This window comes from Varroa destructor, unplaced genomic scaffold (assembly GCF_002443255.2).
Source record: "Varroa destructor unplaced genomic scaffold, Vdes_3.0 BEIS01000007.1, whole genome shotgun sequence".
Classification (NCBI taxonomy): domain Eukaryota; kingdom Metazoa; phylum Arthropoda; class Arachnida; order Mesostigmata; family Varroidae; genus Varroa; species Varroa destructor.
The window spans coordinates 24,163,342-24,184,698 of record NW_019211460.1 but is presented as its reverse complement, the minus strand read 5'-3'; the positions used below and the strand labels follow the sequence as shown (position 1 = coordinate 24,184,698).

General features: G+C 43.7%; 1 long non-coding RNA gene across 3 annotated transcripts; it reads right to left on the bottom strand.

The window, feature by feature from the left end:
- Window positions 1-1,118: 1,118 nt before the first annotated feature.
- Window positions 1,119-19,928, bottom strand: LOC147754475 (uncharacterized). Of its 3 annotated transcripts, XR_015317085.1 has the most exons (4): window positions 7,585-8,470; window positions 6,051-6,095; window positions 3,861-5,511; window positions 1,119-2,349 (listed from the first exon to the last, which is right to left on the bottom strand). It is a non-coding gene; the product is annotated as an uncharacterized LOC147754475 (long non-coding RNA). The 3 variants fall into 3 exon arrangements; XR_015317087.1 differs by lacking the exon at window positions 3,861-5,511; XR_015317086.1 differs by lacking the exons at window positions 3,861-5,511; window positions 6,051-6,095; window positions 7,585-8,470 and adding an exon at window positions 19,211-19,928.
- Between the last annotated feature and the right edge of the window lie 1,429 nt (window positions 19,929-21,357).

The following is a 21,357-nucleotide window of genomic DNA, read 5'->3' as shown; positions in this document are numbered from 1 at the left end:
GGTATTTTGTCTCGTTACTTATACATCCGCTAGTCGTAACTTTAGTGATGATCCAAATCCCGAATAAATCACCCTGAATTTACGATTGTATTCAAACATAAACGAATGTACCATTGTTTTTTCCTGGCAGAACTCAGCTAACCCATATACCCACTTACGATTTTCGGCAAATCATCTGGTGCAGATCTATAACAGATTTCTCCCATTTAAGCAATTGCTGAGTGACCGTTGACACTGCTTTACACGCAGAGACCCATTGCAGATACCTATGTCTGTGACTAGACGATTGCGGTCATTACACCAGGGATACTGAAGCCGCTTCCGAACGTAACTTGTTAGATGCTTCAAGTTAGCGTCCTATAAAAATACTATGTTTCGAAATCTTTTTATGTTTCAGTGATAGCTCTGGTTGAGTGTAAAGTTTTCCCATTATTACCGCTGTGCCAATATTGACGTACGATTGGATGATCATTAAGTGGTAATGTATAAGTGGATTTGCCTAATCGATAGCATTTCCACAACCCATAGTTGATTACTACGGTTAAATCTGTTACGTGCGAGCAAAATACTATAAATAACAAAAGCCGAGTAAAAAAAAAATTAAAAATATATATTATTTAAAACAATAAAAATATTCAAGGTTCCCTCTTACTTCGTTCATGTCTGTATATGACCCGAACAAAGCTGCCACGCTGGCAGATGGTATATTCCGAATTGGGGGACCAGTCTCTAAATATCTCGAAATTCTCAGATGGTTCTAAATGGTAGATAAATAATCAGAATAGTACAGATTTTTACGAGAATGGGCAAAAAAGGATAAGTGGGCTCATTAACATTCTAGCTTTATTGTAGAACAAAAGTTCAATAGCATCGGAAAAACGTTGTGTTAGTAGTATGAAAAGGATTGTGGACGTGGACCTCTGTCAAAAAGAACATCATAGGTAGCCACCTTTTCTGCTAACGTCAACACGAATTTAAGGCCAGCACAATTCGAAGAGATCTACTAGTAGACTTACGTATACTGCTCCCATATACATGCATGCATCGGTAATTGGGAACGAATAATTACTTCTAAGCATCAGTACTAAAAGGCTAACTTTTTTAGAAGAACGAGTCCATTTTGTTATCATACACTAACCATTTATTGACTCCGACTTCTTAGTTAAGTTTCAGGTAACTTTGAATGATGATCATTGGCATAATACTCGCTTAAACTTAGTGGTCTTATTTCAAAAGTCAACCAAATATGTTTGTTACGTAAACTTTTTTTCTTTTACTTTACTGACCACTGTATGTGTAACGCTAGTTTTCCTGTTGCTTTACTAGGGGCTTTTAGCGCATCACATATATCTGATGAATGAAGTACCGAGACTAATCAATTCAAGTTTCGGTATTCCTTCATACGTTTTAGTTACGCTGTAATGAAGGTATAAAAGACAATTACAACTACAGTTGGGCGCCTGGACCGTGGCAAGGAACTGATACGAAAAATTCCCGAATATCTCCCGGGTGACGTCTACTTATAATCAACTGGATAAGCATCTGTGTTCACACCGCAGATTTCGTCACGAAGACTTCTTCGTTACCAAAATTCTCTGTAATGGTATCAACTGGTCTTTCGGTCGGCCGATCAAGTCGGCCGTAGGCGTAAGTCCATCGTCACTCATACGAGGAGGCTTAAATCGAAAGCAATCACTATGCTTGAGAATGTTTGATAAAGACCGTTGTGTTCCAAAAGGTCTTAGTTATCAGTTCCACAAGGATATCAAAAAGTTATCTATCTTCCCATTTTGTACTGATGATGGCATTCACAGAATGTATACTAATTGTGATTATTTATATTACCGTTGGCAACAAAGCAGCCATGCAACGTAAATCGAAAAAATCCTTCTAGAAATGAAATCTATAATGGCCGAAGATTCATATACCGCCAAACTAGACTCACCCGCACTGTAATTTTCGCGTTTTACAGAAGCAAAACATATGTTTAGCTGGGCAGACTATGTACACTAGATACCACGTTCCACGTGGTGCGACCCAGAAAATAGCAATCCACCGTTATTATGGCAGTGATAATGGCATCAGTGACGAACGAAATTTAACGTCTTCGAAGGAAATCTTTTTTGTAAGTGGCGATCTTCTGCGACCTTCAATCTTCACAGTTCGGTGGGTCAAATGATTGTCAATTGTCAACAGTTAGTCTGCTCCCTTTATAATTCGATGAGTGTAACGCAGCCTGAGCCGACTTAATTTGTAGATGGTTCACGGGGTTTTTTAGAGGCTGACGCGACCCTTGCAAGCACGAGATTTCGATCGATCAGAGTACGTTGGGCGTAGTTCTGCCTGAAACTGGAAGCAATGATGTTACTTTACGGTGCATAGCTGGGTTATGTAGTAAAGAACCTTGAAGTCAGCCGTTTATAAGAGGGCCAGGCCGGTTCACAAAGGTAATACCAGCACTATTTTTACTATTGCTAAAGACAAATCACGTAAACATCCAGTAAATAGACTAGATCGACCAAAGAAAAGCCAATGACCTTCTATCGTACGAAGAAAAAAGTATCGGTGATTAACAAGGCCTAGAGATAATTCAATCTGCATATATTTATTATTCTGTATCGAGAGTTTGTGTCAGCATAACAGCAGGACGTAAACAGAGTTATCGCAGAGGAAGCCTTGAATACAAATAAATCTAATTAGCCGTTTTGAAGACCTTTATGACCAAATTTGTCTGCACATATGATAATAGGGCAGTCCCTATCATCAAACTTAAATTTCTAGGGCTGTAAGTATTGGCTGACGACAAATTTCTCACTGTACTTTGGCCTTTCAAAAGCTTCCGATAACAGATCCCGATGATGGCTATATGCCATCCAAATGAATGCAGCGATAGGCTCAGCGGGCTAACGTGTAGCTAACCCTTAGCAGATTGTAGCGTGATAGCAGTTCCATTGTTTGTTGCCTTATTTCGGATAGAATTAGTGCACCCATTTGGACTTGTAGGGTAGCGGTAAACATAAGTAACAGCGTAGTTGCGAAATACGTTGCTTTCGACATTTTGTTAGTTCTTTATTGAGCGAAAAGGCAAATTATAATTGCAACTGCCGGTACTATGTACATAGAATGGCAAAATTTTTTAAGATAGATAAACAAAGGAGAAGTGGAAAAGGAAGCATCTATACGTAGAACATAACCAAAAGATCATACGAAGCCTACTACCATATTCAACCAAATAGATGGTTCAGTTTATGGCAAGTGGGTTATGATTAAATATCTTACAAAATACCGTGACATACGGCCACTGTTTTATCCACACGTCGTCATAGACGAATGGGACAATGGTGCATTTATTCTATTTTGATTTAGACCGATCTGTATTTTGAGAAATTTCTCACAGAACTACTCTTTCCAGTATCACTTGCTTGTTCCTGGTTTACATCTTAAATTGAAATAGTTTTAATAAAAAAAAATGTTTACTGAATCTTAGTGAAGTGCGACAAATCAGGTCGGAAAGGTAGAGAAAAATATAGGAGGACATGGCTGTCCAATGCATATATCAGTGTCAAAATCCTGTTTATAAAACCAACGTGTTTTCGACTATATTCATATCTAAATTAGAAGCAGCGCAAAACATGTAGATACAGTTATCAAACGGTGTGAAGTACCTAGGTCATGTTAAAATTTCTGCAAATTTTCAATTTTTGCGCATCACATCTTTAGGCCAAATACTCTAAAAAAAAAAAATAGGAAAAAAAAACGGATTATAAGCATGACCTGGCTCAGCTTAATCCTCGTTAATGAGTAATAGGTGATTTCTGTATAATATTACGTTATTATCTAATTCAAAGCAAAGAACAGACCTGTACTGTCCCGCAGGTAGCCCGACGATAGTGACTAAAAGATTGCTTCGCCTGTTCTTCACTGTTTGTCACTTCGATATTATTCGCTTCGAATTTTCTAACTGACAACTTCAAATAGAAATCTTCCTTTTCTAGGCTGCACAAAAGTTGTCCGAAAATTTCTCTAGTTTAGTGTCACATATGATGTATATAACCGGTATCATTGTTCCGAGTGAAAGATTCCATAAAGCTTCTTTTAGTCACAGTACGGCTGTATCTTCATTACCACCTTCGCCGCAGCTGATGTCCCCTTCACATGACCCTTACCTCCGTGGCAGCAGTATAGTTTCTTTGCCGGATTAGATCTACTAACATCAAGAGGTTCGCTGCCTGGCTGACTTTCGTGCTCACCTAGGTTAGGCAGCCTGCCTTCCGGCTGCCATTTTCCTTACAAGCAGCTGTAGCAACAGGAAGGCCAAGAAAATCTGCCAACTATAGAAGCTTCGGTAGCACTCTGTTTAGAGAGGTGCAGTACCATGTGCTGCTCCGTATGTATTCTGCACTGCGTATTCTACGAAAGCCTCATTAGCCTATATCGGTCACACGTGTTTCAATGTTGCTTACTTGTTGCTCCAAGGATGGCTTGTTCTTCTCGCCATTTACCTACGAAGCAATCGCTACACATATCCCTCATGGGGCTTTCGATAGCCGTCTTGCTATCCCATTGGCTAACACCACCAGTTTCTCCATCTTTGTTCCTCTCTCCGCACCCTGTACAACCTCAATCTTCATCTCTTCTTCTCTCTGCCGATCTCCTTCGCTAACTGAGCACAGCGTATGTTTTTTGTCCGTCCTCTTTTGTGAGGCGAATGTTAAGACAACCCGTATGTAGCCAGCTGTCGAAGCTTTGCTTACTATACTTCGCATCCTATCTGCTATTACCCCCTTGGTCCGTCGTTCATTTCCCTCGTTTTCTCTTTTCCCTTTCACTTGTTCGCTTCCTCTTTCTTTCGTTGTGACGACGCCACTCGATAGATCCACGTGCACAAAAAGGACCTGCATGGTCGCGGCATTCTGCTCATTAAGCCAGGATTATCCTTATAGACTCTTCTTGTGTCTCAGTCAAGATATCTTGACCGAGCCAGTCTATAACAACAGGGACTGCCCCGCAAGCAAACAGGCAGTAAGGCGGCTAGTCACCAGAGTAGGCACAATATCACATACGGTTTATTGGAGCTAGCAATGTGGACACATGCTCATGGTCGCCACGGTCCGTCTGTCCGTCGACCCATCTAGCTAGGATCGTTCACTACGTGCCAGCGCTTCCCAATTCGAAGGACGTGCGTCGGGATAGCGAGAAAACAGCGGGGGACTGGAGGATGCAGTAGAGGCATGCCACCTCCAATGCCATTACTAGCGAATAGTAGTGGATCTCTCAAGGGTCAGGATCAGTCCTCGAGGTGGACCCGAAGTCAGTTCGAGCCCACGCTGCTCTGTTCTATCTTTCCGGTGCCCACGTCACCCAGGAAACGGAGACAAAGCTGTGGCTAGTAACGCTGTGGGGCATGTAGTCATCCTTAGTGCTGCTTCTCTCATAACTCTTTAGATGGGTCAGTGCCCAGTGGTCATTGCCAGGTATCGTCCACTTCCTAATGGACCGAGCACTTGCTGACTGTGAATCGATCGAAGGAGATAAAATATTGACTAAGCTGTTGAGAAGATGAAAAAGTTCGAGAGGAGAAAAATGATCTGAAGTGTTTTATCCATGTCTATCAATCGATCAAAGAGACACATACTATAGAGTGGCTACAATGGAATAATAATATGCATTTATACCCCGGTGAGTGCGGATGGTGCCTATTTATTCAATTTAGAAATACATTATACTAATTATGGTATGGATTCTCATATCAGAATATCAAATAAACACGACTGCGTTATCAACAGAGACGCTGCAGTAATAAGCAATTATGTTTGACGCTCACTGAAGGCACTGCCTATGGATAGGTCCAATAAAAATGAGCTTTTTTACGTAGTATGATGTCATTCGCGCCTACTGGAAGAGCTGTATATATTTGAACTTAGGGATATGATGAACAGAAGTAACTAAATCAAAGGTAATCGTCATAGCGCCAACCCTTCGGCCTCATATTATTATTTTCAAGACTCTGAATTCATAAGCAAACTGAAACTATTGTATGTACTACTCACGCAGAATTTTGTTCCATGGCCATTGAAGGTAATGGCTCCGAGAATCTGCAAAACAAAAATGACGAGCTAATGGAGCGTTGCCTGGTATTTTTTTAATTTTATTTTCTTATCATAAAAAGTCCTTTCCTTGCTAGCGCAGGAACCTCTCAACAGCAATACTGATGCCCGCATCAATAGCACACGTCACAGTGTACCTATTTCGAACATATTACGAATAAAGAGATGATAATCAAGATAGTCAAACGAAACGTAATCTTGCAGTTGATAAGGATACTCAGCTCAGATAGGTTTTGTCCTGCTATATAATTACCATGATTTAAATTCGAATTTATGTGTTCGGCTTTCAGCTGGACGGTTTGGGGGGTTGGACCTCCAACGAAATTCAATTTACGGCTATTTTTGTTGCCTAAAGCGGTTTAAAAACCTTAGTTAGCTACGAGCAACTTACTTGTCTTGTTGGTGTTAAAAGCACCCCTAGCAAACTTATCAACTTTATGTGGCTTGTGCCAATAGTCAGCTATTTAATATTGCGCTCGGTACACTTGAGCATGGTGAATTTGACAATTGTATAGTCGAATCCAGTCGTTGGAAAGGCTCTCATAACCCCTCATAATGGGGGGTAGACTCCTAACAAGTTTCCGCTTATGGGGCCTCTACTAGGAATCGTACCTTGAACTTCTAGATGTCATGACAACACCTCACGGTTACCTGCTAGCCATTTTACTACCGCTGCAATGTACTTCATAACAATTGTAATACCACATTAACAACAGATTTCTATTATGGCACGGATCATTGCCGAAGTGAATTCGAACTGAAGAACTACTGAGACCAAACAAATCGAAAGAAGGCATATTACTTATAAAGACCTCTAGAATCATGTTAGTGCATCGTTGTATTTTAGCATCGATAACAATTTATATAATTGTCAATGCCTAACAATTCCGTCGCTGTTATATAAATACTCCTTTATTTAGGGATCGTCTTTTGAAATCGTATCTAGCAAGGGAAAAAGCCAAGGGAATAAGTTAATTATCCATTCCGAACACGCTACCTCGAACGGACGGATATACACACATCACTGCGAAGATTATTTACTCCGTTATCAAATATATGCATTGCAGGTTAATTCGAGATCACGGAGCTTCGCGTGGGCATTTGGGTCACGTGGTAAACTTACTTGTGTGATGTTAATGTATTTACTTACTAACTTAGATACACGTGAAGTGGTTTAGGTCCGAAACTTGGTGTCTATACATTACCCAAAGGGAGTCACGGCCAGAAAGCTACATAGAAACGCCTAAAAAATCCTTGCGATTAGAGTTATCTAAGCTTACCAAATGGTCAGCACAGACCCGACCTTGTTTCTGACAGGCAACGTTCCCTGAGCAAGAGTTCAGGAAAAACGCATGTTCTGGATGAAAAAGTGGATGATGCGAAAGCCTAAATCTCGAAAATGCAGCTACAAAAGTAAAAAGCTATACCTAATATTTGCTCCGAAAGCGGCAGTAAATGACATATGTAAAATACAGACCTGGATTGTAGGCCCTAGCTGTGAGCTGTAGTGGTACCTCACAGAGTCAACGGTTGTTTTGAGTCATGGTACGTTTCAAAACTTTGTTGATATAATTGGTAAAGCCCCATCGGTCATCTGTGTGTCCTCTATGTTGTGGCTTTGGGAGATATGGCATACCCGATGCTGATGACTTTTACGGTACCCGCACAGCCTGGAGAAAGGCACGTGACAAAAGAAATGAGATTGTCTCTGGGAAACGGCGTCAGAGAGTTTGCATTTTTACCATACGATCACGATAGTGTTGAAGGGGTAAGACTGTGGCAAAGCAGGTCCTGAGCGAGAAACAACGGCTTCTGAAGTTATGGCAACATAGCAGACGATGCTTTGTCAAATTTAAAAGACTAGCAAGGGGAATTCTCTTGTGCAAGAAGCTAGCTCATCTAGTAGGAAAATGGGAAACCTAGGTTTCCCACTACCCTGGACTTGATGATCCCACCTTTTGGCTTGATGATCCAGTGGACCTGCCACTCTCTCCTACCAACCTACAGCACTCAAATGAAGACTTGGGCTGATTCAGAATGAGCCTTAAGTGAAACTGAAAATTATTCCGTAGCGATCTCGACCGACATAAGGCCAGTCGGTGGGCCGGAGTCTCACATTCGGTCTACATAAAATAAACACTACGCTCTGCTGGTACTGCTCACACGTAAACTATGTTCCTCGAAATAATCAGGTGCCAACGCGCTTCATTTCGTGCCGATGGCTAATCACCTGATGCAATGTGTAACATCAGTATCAGACGTAAAATTCGAAGCTTCTATTTATTTAGGCATTGAAGTCATAAAAGAGCTGAAGATCAACAGGGCTCTATATACCAACGAGGTGCACAGGCATCATATCTTTACTGCTATTATTAAATGTGCATATACTTGAACAATTTATTATCTTGGCCATAACCAAATTTACATACAATTTCACATAGACACCTGCGTCCCTATAGAACACCAAAACATCGTATCGAATTAACATTATGATGTAGTTAACCAACTGTGTGAAATCGATATTTAGGCCGACTAAAACACTCAGGTCAAATATGATTCGAATCATTAAAGTGACGTCTTTCTTAAGTGAGTAAGCGGTCATGAAAGAACCATCTACGGTAACGGCTACACGTTTGGGCATAGATATCAATATCTCATTATTTACACATTAGTTGAATATGGGCTGGGCTGGGCTGGGCTGGCAAGTTGGACCCAGCTAACGTCGTCGTTTTTATCATCAGAAAACTAAATCTTGGTGCCGTCAGCATAGAATCTGGAGCAGACGCCGACGAGTCTTATCGTTTGCTACCAAAATATTCGCTTTGCGGAAGTCCGGGTCGTAGAGTGCGAGGACCAGTCTGTGAGCCGTTCATTCCTACTTGAAGCGACAGTTTGATAAATAGGTTTCGATCCCACAGACTGTCTTCTCCACCCTTAACGTGCAAAGCCTTTGCATTCGCAAAGTATGGGGTAACAGCGAAAATTCTTGATGATGATGATGATGATGTAAAATGAAAAAATTTAGAGAAATATCCCACTCGGAAATCATTGTTAGTAATTGAAGGCATATCAAACAATTTCTTTGAAACCCATGCTGACCGTTGTCAGCTAAATCACCCAATTTGAGATGTTACTTAAGCTGATCGACAATGAAAATTTTCACAACATAACAGGTAATGCTATCTTGTGCGGCAAGCCAGTATATATCTATTTTGTTCCTGTCCTATTCCAAGATCGATTAGAAACGGGGACGGAATTTCACCCATTGAATAGAATCTTTATGCCAGAAGAAAAAGGCTCAGCAATAAACTTTGTTATGCTTTTCAAAAAGATCGAGCTTTTTGTCTAACGAGAAGAGAGGATTGAATTACGCAAAACTACACATTAGGTTATGTTTATTACCCAAGGTTACAAAAATAGATGCCAAGTAACGAACCATCGACTGAACCTACATCATCGGAACCAGGTATAGGTAACTCAATGCAACCTCTAACGTTTTATTCGCGTCTTGATAAAAGACACAGATGTGAGTAAAACTTAGCTTAATATTTTCTAAGACACGAGCCCGTCTAAACGTTTTGCGATGACTTTTTAAAGGTGATCTCCAATCAGCCAAAAGCATACTTCCTTTGTCACTGTGATGGGACAAATGTATCGAAACTCATTACAAACTTATTAGAGGTTAAGTTATATTGACTTCTAGGTCTACTGGGCTTCTATCTGGCTGCAGTGGGATAATCACGCGGCTCGCATAGATGCACTACCAAGCTTCTTCCTATTAAAGACTATTGTAGTATTATAGGCGAGTTAATAAAACCGAGTCATTGATTCATTTCCACTGTGAAACTACAAAGACATGAAAAGACTACAGTCCGCTACGAGACAGTAACCCTCATAATCCTGCAGCTACGCGCTATGGACAATCTGCGCAATGGTAATTTGCACATTTTTCTTCGGCTCATCTTTTAAGTTTCATTTGTACCAAATGCCATCAGCACAAATCGTTCGAAACAGGCCTCTATTGAGTACAATATTTTATTAGCAGACACAAATTCGATAGGACCGCTCACTACTTACCGACTGATAGACCACTAAATGCGAAATGATTGATGATTGGCTCACTTAACTGTTACCAAGTTGTTGGTGCCTGTATAAACAATGTTACCTTCGCTATAACATTGAGCCTTTGTTGGGGTATTACAATAAACATGTTGAACTTTTCAGGACATAATAAATTGCTGGTAGCTAGCTGTGGCTTTAATAACTCTATCGATGTACATACTTTGCTCTGACCAAATTCAGGGCGGCAGCCCCAGTGAATTCAGCCAATACAATCCGGTGAATTGCCATCGAACTTAATTACGTCTAGTTTTCCACCATCACCAGAATAAAAAAACTGAGTATTACATTAATTTATGTTGCAGATATAATAGTTTTGCCTATTAGTACACTGTCGCGGAGGAACTTTATCGCAAAGTCTTCGAAGGGAATTGGTTCGACACTAAGTAGCTGGCCATATAGTCTCACAGTTGTCAAACCAGGATCGCATAAAGCGATCATGATCAGTTCCTCGTTTACCGACCGTTTGACTGTTCGCATCGTTAAAGAGGCCTAGGACGATTCAGTCAAGCCTATTATGAGTCTGGCTTTCAAAACTCTTAGCGGGTTTTATTTCACTCCGTTGAGCAAGAAATTTTCATCGACAGTAGACAACCTGTTGCCATATAGTAAATCGCAGGAGTGAGAGGTCCAATCCCTTCTAAAGTTGCACTTCCTCAATGCGATAAAATTGTAAAATCCGCAATTTTTTGGTTGGCATATTATGCATTTATTAGTCGAGACCGTATCTGCATCGAAACGTTGAAAGGTAATGTGGCTTTTGAACTTAATATACCTGCAAGATCTATTTTTTGTTGTGAAAGCATTCTCTGTGAGTATTTACACAAAGCGTACTTAGAGACACGCACGCTGTCTAATGGTCTGCTTATGTATATTTACCAACGAACAACTACCTGTTCCAGTATCCTGAGCTTCGTGCTGGGCAAAACTGGGCAAGATTGATATGGTAATGTGCTATATAAGAAAAATTGCTCTACAGTTCATACTTACAAGAAATGCCCGGAGCATAGAATAGAAAACGATAAACGTGCGACTTAATAATGCTGCTAAATGTTTGCCTACTTACAAACTATAAAACACAATAGTGTAGTAGGGATGTCTAACTTTGGGTCTTACTTTGAATTAGCCCAACACACCAAATGCATCAGTGACATAACAGAAGAGAGAAGCGTTCTCAGGCTCGCACGTTCTCTTATTACTTACTCCAGGGTTCGATATTGTTTGTTTGCCCTACGGTTCATTCACGCTAATCGTCACTTCCATTATGTGACGACAGTACGGTTGTGGGCGAATACGGGTTTCGTCAAGTGAGATTATTACTATTGTTAATAGGCCACCTAGGATGATAGAGAAGAAGAAGAAGAAGAAGAGACAACCTCAGTAGTACCGTAAAACATATCAGCTAGAGCTTCGAATCATCTCTCAGCTCGGCTCGTACACCCGCCGTAGTAATCGCCACATATACCTGAAGGAATATCATGCACACACGCAAACTGTTGCGTAGCCGAGCTTGGTTTTGCTTCTATAATCATCCGTGGGCAGTGGCAGGAGCAGCAAAACTCTTGGTTTACTCGTTAGCTGATACTGCCATACGGCACGGTATGAGAGAGAATCCTCTCTGTGTATATCTTCCTCTATTTTTTTCCTTCAAGTATACGGAGTAGTACGTTCGTCATCTCTGGTCGTTTGCGGTAAGAGAGGCTTAACTAAGCGATGAAAGGCATAAAGACGTCGCCCATCTTACCTTTCACTCCTGTTTTGTCTCTATCTTTCGCTTCCTTCCTTTGTGAAAGAGAAAAATTTCGGTAAAGTTCCTTGGGTTTTATTTTGCTGCTCGACTGCTATATGCCCCGATCGGGAGCACCATCGCATGTGATAGCCCTTCATCCCATACATCCGTTCGCTGAAGTGCTTTGGTTTTCTAGAAATTCGACGTTTTCTGACGTTCATACCTGTATGGTGCGCATAAAAGCCTCTGCCGGTGGAACAGCCTCTATTGGTAGACCCAGCAGCGTGTCGCGGATATTAGACTTATTATGTATGCCAACGGTATGGTAGGTTGTCCTCTCATCTCCGGCTACAATATATTCGTGCTGCTATTGCTTCCTGTTTGCGTCGTCACTCGCTTAAATAGAACCAGCCTAGGCAAGGTTTATAGGTAATTTTTCTGTGTATATTTCTACAAGCAAGCTTGTACGGCGACATATCCAAAAGCAAGCCGTCTTATTTTCGTTGGTGAAACTCTTGCTTCAGCGATGTCTTACCGATGTCATTGAAGATATTGGTCCGCTTATCACTGAAACTGTAGCAGGATTTTTCTTTGCTTTGCTACCTCTTCTTAGTCGTCGTGGTCTTAGCCGTCGACTCGTTGTTGGTCTCCGCAGTTGGTAGTCTACTGCCAAAAATTAGGCAAACAGCGAGAAAGAGAAAAACTGGAGTCGGTAATAGGTAATTTGATTGCGGCCAATGGCAATGCTGCTGCCGTTAGTCGTATCGGCAGCTGCAATATGGCCCAGTAGTTCACTGTAGTCGCGGGCCGCAAGCCGCTACCTATCACCTTGTCGGTATCTTCTACCCTGAGCTAACTCCATTTCAGGCCTATCCTTGGACTCAGCTTCCATAATCGTAAGAAGTAAACCGAGAGAAATAGGATACAGTCCTTGCGCTTGATTCCCACTTTACCTTTCTTCCTGTCCCTCCATAGATAGCTCCTTTGCTTTGTCCACCGTTCATCGTCTACCATCGCCACGTATGCCCGCTCTGCACTGCGTATGTTTTAACTCCTCTTCTGCACCTTTCTTCAGACATACGGTGGTCTGTCGTCTTCTTCTATCCACCCGTTTGCAGTATCTGTATACTGCCGCTGGTGATCGGCATTCAGCAAATGTGCCACTGAAATAGTATTTCGCCCAAGGGCTTACTTTCGTGTGTCCTATGTGTCGTCTGCTTTGGAGCAGACCGACACCATCGCCGACAACGATGGCGCCACCACCATCATAACCATAGTCGTCGTAGCTGTCAGCTTACTTTGGCTGTACTTCGTCTTGGCTCACTCGACGTCTAGCACTGCTACTAAGGTGACTGCTACGAGTAAGCATCGGTACTTCTCTTGTCTCTTCTTTCTATTCTTCTGCTACGGCTTCTTGTTCTTTACAAGCAGCAGAAACATCTTTTCGCTGTTCCTTTCGACTAGCGAAGACTGCGTCCCATTTTCCCAACGATAACTGAGATATCTAACCAACGAGCCGGTCAGGCCTTGCCGAAGGGTCGACGGTCGCTTGTTCGTCTTCGAAAAAGACAGAGGGTGTAGAAACTTCTATTGGAAAACCTCGCATTGTCGTAACTATGGAACGCTCAGGCTGCTACTGTCGCCATGGGCAGACGGGAAAGCTTCCATTGCTTCCCCACCTTAGGGCTCCTGACGACTTGCACTGCTAGGCGTGCAGTACGGCAAGAACTGCTATAGCAATCATGATAGGCAAAAAGGGACCGAGCCTATTTTGCCAGATGGTCAACTGTCTGAAGCGCATGAGAAACAGGGAGAAGGCGACGGTGGCTACCGAAAGACGAGAGCTCGGAAGGACAGGGAGTGCTAAATAAGCCCTAGCCATAAAGTAACTGCAAGCTGTAAACGAATCGACCCTATTCAAAGTTGCTCGCTGTTTCTCCGTCTCTTTGCTTCTCCTTGTACTACTGCTTTAGCTGGTACGGATGGATCTTTTCGGCTGGTTGGCAAGTTGGAAGGCAGACGAGCGCTACCTACGCCAGTCGTTGCCTTCAGCCCGCTCGCTCACTTCCCCCCAGGAATTGTGGACCCACTCAGCTACCTTTATGCCACTGCTTCCACCGTCGTTCGTCTATAAAAATCTACAACTGGCAGCTCGCTTGGCGATGGCGGTGCCAACGAGAGTTGTTAGTCCGATTGGCGTGGTCCACTTTTGTAACTGGACAACTGCTACTATGGCTAGTACCATCGAGTCGAAGTAGCGAGCGGTGAGCGCCAGCAATCGCTGGCTGAGTAAAGAAAAGCGAATTGGAAATTGGGTTGTTTCGTATGGTGTGCGTGTTTGTTCGCGTATTTGTCCGGACCTACAAGCTTGGTTCTTTTTGCCGAAGTTTAAACGCATATGTGACTATGTGGCCTAGTAAGCGACGTGATACAGCCATTCAATCTTTGCTCTCTTTGTTGTCGCCGCCGCTTCTCCCACACCACTGGAGTTCGTCTGGTTCTGATTGTTTGCGTCTCACCCGTTACTGTTGTTAGTCATTTACCATTTTTCGCTACCCGTTTCTAGCGTTTTAACTCGCGTAGTATTATTTTCTACCTTTTAGAAAGTGCTACTTTCTTTACCCAAGTCCGGAACAATCAAAACGTAAAAAAAGAAGTAAATTGAGTAAGTAAAGCGTGAAGGAAGAAATAGGTGGTGGAATAAGAGCTAGAACCCGAGCCAATGCGAAAGGAATCAAGTAAAAAAGAGGTCTTTCCTGCTTCTCATCATCATCCTATTTCTTCTCAAGATCCCACATCATTGGCCCGTTGATCATTCGATTCTGCATTTAATGTCCTACCTATTCCACAGTCCGTCATGTATCCTTCTCCAGCTGAATGGCAGCCAGGTGAAGCAGTCGGAGTGAAAAAAGGTAAGGCAAGCATTGACGTTAGAAATACTCGTGAAGGGAACCTAAAAGGAGGTCAGCAAAAGCAAGAGAGAATGGTAGGGTTATTTTTGTAATTTACATTATACTTATTGTATTTGTATGCATAGTCCTGTTCCTTCTCGTTTCAACCATCTCCTATTTTTGGTTCCATTAGATCCATGGATTTTTGCTCTTGCCAGGATGCATCGAACTTCCTATCCACTCGACTTGCTTCTCTTGTCGTTGTAGTTGAGTCCCGTCTACGTATTATAAATCAGCCGTTTTGTTGGCGTTTGCGAAAGAAAGCAGCGCGCTACCCAACAAGCACAGCGATAGTCCACTTAGGGCAAAACACGCTTGCTTTAGACTAAACACGAGGGTTGCTAACGACAGACTATGAGACAACAAAAAAGCGTGCTCTGCGTAACGCTATCACTGTCAAAGTCACAAAAGCTTATCTGTACATACAAATAGGTATGCATGCGCATAACGTAATTTAGCCTCTAGTCACGGTCTGCACTAGGGGTCCGCGTTCCCTGCCACAGGAAGAGTATACAACGTCTCGCTTCCATGTATGTCTTCCTTTTTGGTCAGCTAGTTTCTCGATGCCGTTCGCAGCGTCGCAGTGCTCTTTGGCGATCCGACCCGAGCTCTGTTCGCAATAAATTCATCTCATTTTCAATGTGCGTCTGAGTGCAAATGTATCTGCGTGAATGACATCATTCAGTCGGTGCTCTTTTTCTTCCAACAATTCTCGTTTGCTTTTTGTTGCTGCCCAAAGAACTGTTCGAACACAGGTGTTTTGTTTAGAATAAGCCGAAATTTCCCTATTGTAATCATTACTGTCGTAGTAGCCTAAGACACACTTTTTGTATCAGTGCATTCTTTGCCGTAAAAATTCAGATTCACCTGATCTACAAATGAGCATCCTTCCTCACTGATTCAGGTCACTTTTTCACCTAAAAAGACGGCACAATGTCGAGAAGTTAGCTGCACTACACCAGATAGTGCTCGCATATAACCTAAAAGCCAGCCGATTTAAAGGTCGCCGTCCGGGACTACCGCCCACAGGTTCCCTGCTGCTGTCGCTCTGCTTTTTGTCAATAACACACAAACTCCTCCAAGACAGAGACATTAAAACGATGCAGGTTACACTGCGGTGTTAACTTTGAACAGTCTTCGCAAAATCAGCCATGAAACGACGGCCGCCTTATTTTACGCACATACGCTCACCGCGGTTCCGGTGTTTTGACATGGATTAAGGTAACTTTATCTGTGCATAGGGCCTGCCAAGTCCCTGCAGACTTAACCTGTGCTGTATCATACATACACGCATACAGTAAGTGACTTTAAAAAGTGCAGGCTAAAAAGTAAGTTAAGGCTAGAAATGTCTTCAGAACCCGAATGGTTTCAAGGACATGAAGGCCTCTAACCTTAAAGAGTGACAGAATCGTCAAGCATAATAATAAAAATTCCTTCGAGATGTGACCTCCAATATTTTGTCTTCACCTTTCTCCCATTTTGCTTAGCAACAGCAGTTTCTTCGGTTCCATGTCTACAAAGTGGTGGTAGGCTTATACGTCCTTCCACTATCCCAATTCTCTCTAGAGTATTTCCCTTCTATAGAAAAATAACGTCCTCTGTTCTTGCTGGACGAACGAGCAAGCTGCAGTCCCTGTCTCCGAGCAAGGTAATATCGCCAGTGCCCGGCAGGAGACCTGTTCCTGAATAGAATCTCTTGAGACGGCCGCCTCAGTTCGCCAAACGCATACGCGGTCGCCGACAGATACAAATGCATACACACGCCGATGACCCACTTAACCTATAGGCAGCCATCCCAAGCGACTATTTCCCTCAAGCACTCTTTGCTCTCGCACCTCTTCATCTTGTGCTCATTGTTATTCTCTCGCCCTATCCCAACTTTTCTTTGGCTTCGTCCACGACGCACGCATTTCCCTCTGCACTAATTCAACGCACGTATTAAGAATATATAAGGAATATAGTTCTGGATAGCTATTGCATAGGATTTTGTATGTGTATTCGCATAGTGTTACATTGGTGCAGTTCCGCGTGCGCGCACTCCTCAGCTTGCCGTCGACCCGCACTAGCGTCAGCTTAGGCCCGCCCGATAGAGCGTTAGTCTTCCGGAGTCCTTTGTCTGTTGTTTTTCGCGCGAACCACGAAAAAGCTAGCACGCTTGTCTAGTAAGAAAGCGCCACCAGGCGAAGATAACGAATATACCAGCCTGCGTATTTCTCTCTCACTCTTTTTCTGCCTGCTACGCGAGTTGCGCGAAGGCATCTGAAGGTGTGTATGTGTGACTCGCGTACCCGCACAAGCTGACTTCTTTTGCGATTCCACCCGCCTTATAAACTGAGCTCCTTCTTCGTCCTATTACTCTAAGTACATACGCGTGACTGCACAATCGGTTGGTTGGGATCATGCGCCAACTCACTAGGGTCACTGCAGCAGTAATGACTGCTATGTGGTGGAAATGTGGCCTACCAGTATCGCTGGGATCGGCCACTGCGACTAGTCAGCAGCATGCTTATCGGAAAGTTCTCGTTTACGCCACCTTCCCTTCTGTTTGAGACCTGGAAACTTCGGTGTTTAGGAAAAGCCATACTGATGTGCGGGTACACAGAACAATCAGAGTACGTTTGCATTGCAGCGGACTAACGGTTAATTCATGTAGGCGACAAGGACAAGAAAAATATTACTGTAAGGCACGTTCAAAATTCAAATGTTGTCAGCGACCGTTAAGTCGCCTAAAGTTTCCGTAATCGGTATAAGCGACGCAAATGAAATTTGGAAAGGGCTCAGACGTTGGCACCTCAGTCCTATCTTTCTCTCTCTCTTTCTTTATATATATATATATACACCTGATCTCTTTGTCTTTCTCTCTATCCATGTCGCGGCTGCGGCTGATGAGCTTCGGCTGGCGACTGTGAATCGGATTGCTGATTATCGCGAAAGCATGTATAAGCCGCGGAGGAATTCTGCTACGGCGATTTACTGTGGCCATTGTGTTTCCGCGCAAAACTTAGCGTTCAGGTTGACGAACCCATACGGCTCTACCCAGTGCGTTTTAACCGCATGTTCATTAAGTAACCTTCCACTCGACCAGCGCGAGAGCCAGCCTTATCTTTTAAGCCAAGAGGGTATTGCCACGGATCGTCAGTGAGAAAGAGACGAGCATCAAGATTCGATGCGCACGCTTATACAATCATTGGCGACGTCGGATTGGCTGACGGGTACGTGCGTGGCAATCGAGACGGGATAGAATGGGTGTATACGCTCAAGCCGTTCTTGTTTCCTTCCTTTTAGGATGGGGTTCAGGCAGCAGGACGTGCGCGCAAATATGTACGACGACTATATCTACAATGGTTATCTATCGCGACCTGTTAGACCAAGCCAGAAGGTCGTCTCAAGCAACTGCTCTCTCTTTCGCGCCTTTAAAATTTTTCTCCCACTCCCTAGCCGGCGAAGAGGAAGAAGTACAAGAATGTACTGTTCTATGGAAATTTCCTGTTTCTGAATATCTTATGATCCAAATATGGCCAGCGGCTAGTTGAGCGTGGACCTGTTGATTGGTGAATTATGCATTTGAGACATGAAAGTTCGGCATAAAACATTTGAGCTGTAGTAAAAAGTGATGATGATAACAACGCGGAAGCTAAAGCAGTAGCGGCGTGGCGCCAAATGCTGATCTTCAGCACGATGGTTACAAGAAAAAAAAATCGTTTAACGAGCCAAATAACGAGAGCGGTACACAAGCGACGATTCACATTGTCAGTTTTAGGTGGGTTTGTCTACCAAAGTAATTTCAGCGCATTTAACCGAGATTTACATCGTTTCCCTAAAGGCTAATGCCTTGAAAAACCTCACGCCTATTCATAACGCTCGTACTGTCGTAAAAATGAGTAAGTAAGTGATCTTATGCTAAGTGTCTATGTCTGCTGTGGCGTCTGATGATACACTTTGAAGACCATATCTACTTTAAGGCCTGCCTTCTGTGAAAAATACTCTTTAAGGTTGGAGTCGTAACAACTAGCACCGCTTATTCTGACAGACATAAATTAATGTTAAAAGTCTCTAGACGCTGACCTGAAACTTGTAAGATTTATATCGTTCTGTAAAAAGCATCGTGATCGTGTGATATTTTCCATTGGCTAAGATTTTGGAAGTTTGGTGGTAACGTAGTAAAAAATCTGAATAAAAAAAAAATACGATCCATCCAATCTAGATCCTTCCAGCAAGCAGGAACATTGTATGCTGTGCCTACATTTGAATGATCAATAATAGTCTCATATTTCTGCAGATATGGCTTACTGTACAAAACTTACCAGCAAACATCCACATGGCGGAAACCGAAACCTTGGAATAACGGACTTGCTGGCTCAAGAGGCAGGATAAGTATGTTCGTTTCTCCGTTTTTCTTTTTTTTTTTATAAAACTACTGCTGTCCGAGGCACCACCGAATATCGTTGGCTAAAACGAAGAAGGCGCAATAGCACTCGTCGTCCAAGCAGGCGATGCAAATATTTCAATGGAGTGTTACTTCGTCAACGATCCACTCGAGTAACGGCCTGCAATGAAGATTTCGCGTGCTTCTGTACGTTTCTTACCCCTGCGGCTTCCTCGTCCGTCCTTCCGTCGTCGAGCCTCGTCTGACTGAAAGCCACCAGCGACTGCTAGTGAAGCAGACCCCGCTCACCAGCCCCTCGCAACCAAACGCCTTTCATAGTCGCCTACCGCTTGACAGCTCGTCAAAAGCTGTCCTATACGAGGCTTCTTTCCTTCTCTTTCTCGCTCGCTTTTGCGCACGCACACGGAGAGTTGCTTCTTCGAGGCCTGTTAGGCTACACCGCTTCCTTTCCGTCTCTCCTGTCTGTTTCAGTGCACGCATTCGTCGATTCGGTCTGTTGTACTTCTACAAAATTCGCTCACAGTTGTGATGCGAGTTCCGCAAGAGCGCAGCTCCTGCGGCGACCGGCCTCATCAGCCACAGCTCGTTGTTCCATTCATACGTTCCAGGAGTATTACAACGACTTTGCCTCCGTTCCGTCAACCTATGCTAGCTGAGCTCCAATTGGGCCCTGATTGGCCTGCTTGCCCACCGACAACGGGGAGCGGTACACAGCGACAGAGCAGCAAAAAGGGACAGGCAGTAAGCGATAGTGTTTGGTGACCTAGATCCAGCTTCTTAGCCACCTGCTAAATTTCGCGCGTCAGCCCCAGCTGTCAGTCAACAGTCAGCGATACTATCTTGCTACATCGTGAGCGCTATACTACTCTAGGAGTGATATTATCCTGTCAACTGATTTCATACGGCATCTGAAAGGTGCTGCGTCGAGCGCCTCGTTTCCTCTGTGTACGCATCTGTGCGCTGCGTGTGTAACGGGCTGCCGTTCTGAAATCTAGTAATGCTCTACGTTTTATGTGACTCGCCGCAGTCCATTGCCGCCAACAGACCAAACGCCTCATCTCTCAACATCTCGAAGCGCATAGAGACAGCGAGAAGAAAAAGAGCTGGGTGGAAACGAGCCGACAAAACTGGGCCTTTTCAGTTCTACAAACTGCAGAGAAGACCGCATGGCCAGGCCTTCAGTCTCTCTCTTTTTCCATCGTCCGGTTAATCATTGACACTCGTCACTAGCAGTGTGTCGCGCCAGTTGCTCGAATAACTACAAGCAACGGAAGCATAGAAGGAACCACGCAACGCCGCCGGCGACTTAGCCAGTCTAGAAAAAGCGGCAGGGTCTGAACAGCTCACGAGGGCCGCGTTTACAGAACAGAGCATACATGCGGTAACGTTTGCCAACAAACAAAAACCTCCGCCAACGAAAGCGACGATGCTAGTGGTACCCCTACACATTGATGTTGCTTGTTACCAGCGCTATCCCTGCTGGCAGCCCGCTTCTAATTCGGAGTCACTTAGCGAGGACTGGCTTTGGGAGGCCGACAGCACTAACAGTAGCCAGAAACGAAAAACAGTGTCAGTTAGTGAATCCTGTTCCTGCCATGCTCCCCAGCCACTACAGCCCTCTTCCCACATTTCTTTCCGGGTCGGGCTAGCAGCTTTACCCGCAGGCAACAATGTGCGTTTATTCTCGCTCATCACACGGGCAAGATCACATAGTAGTCGGGTGGAGGGGCGAGGAAAAGAGAGCAGAGAAGAGATTGGGGGCTGGAGCGACAGACGGAAGATAGAGCGAAAGTGAGTGACTAAGTGATGCCGAAGAGAGCTGAAAGTGAGGCAATAAGCAGATGCGATTATATTGCTACGCCTCGAACAGCATCAGGAACGAAACTAAGAGATGGCTGTACTAGCACGATAGATAAGGCCATCAGTGGGGGAGGGGGGAGGGGGGTAGCGGGAGGTGCAGGAGAAGGAGAAAAATAGGAAGAATGTGTAGTGGGAGCTAGCTGGCGCTGGTGAAAGACAGTGGCGAACAAAACGAAGGGTACGAATAGATCGGTTTCTGTCCTA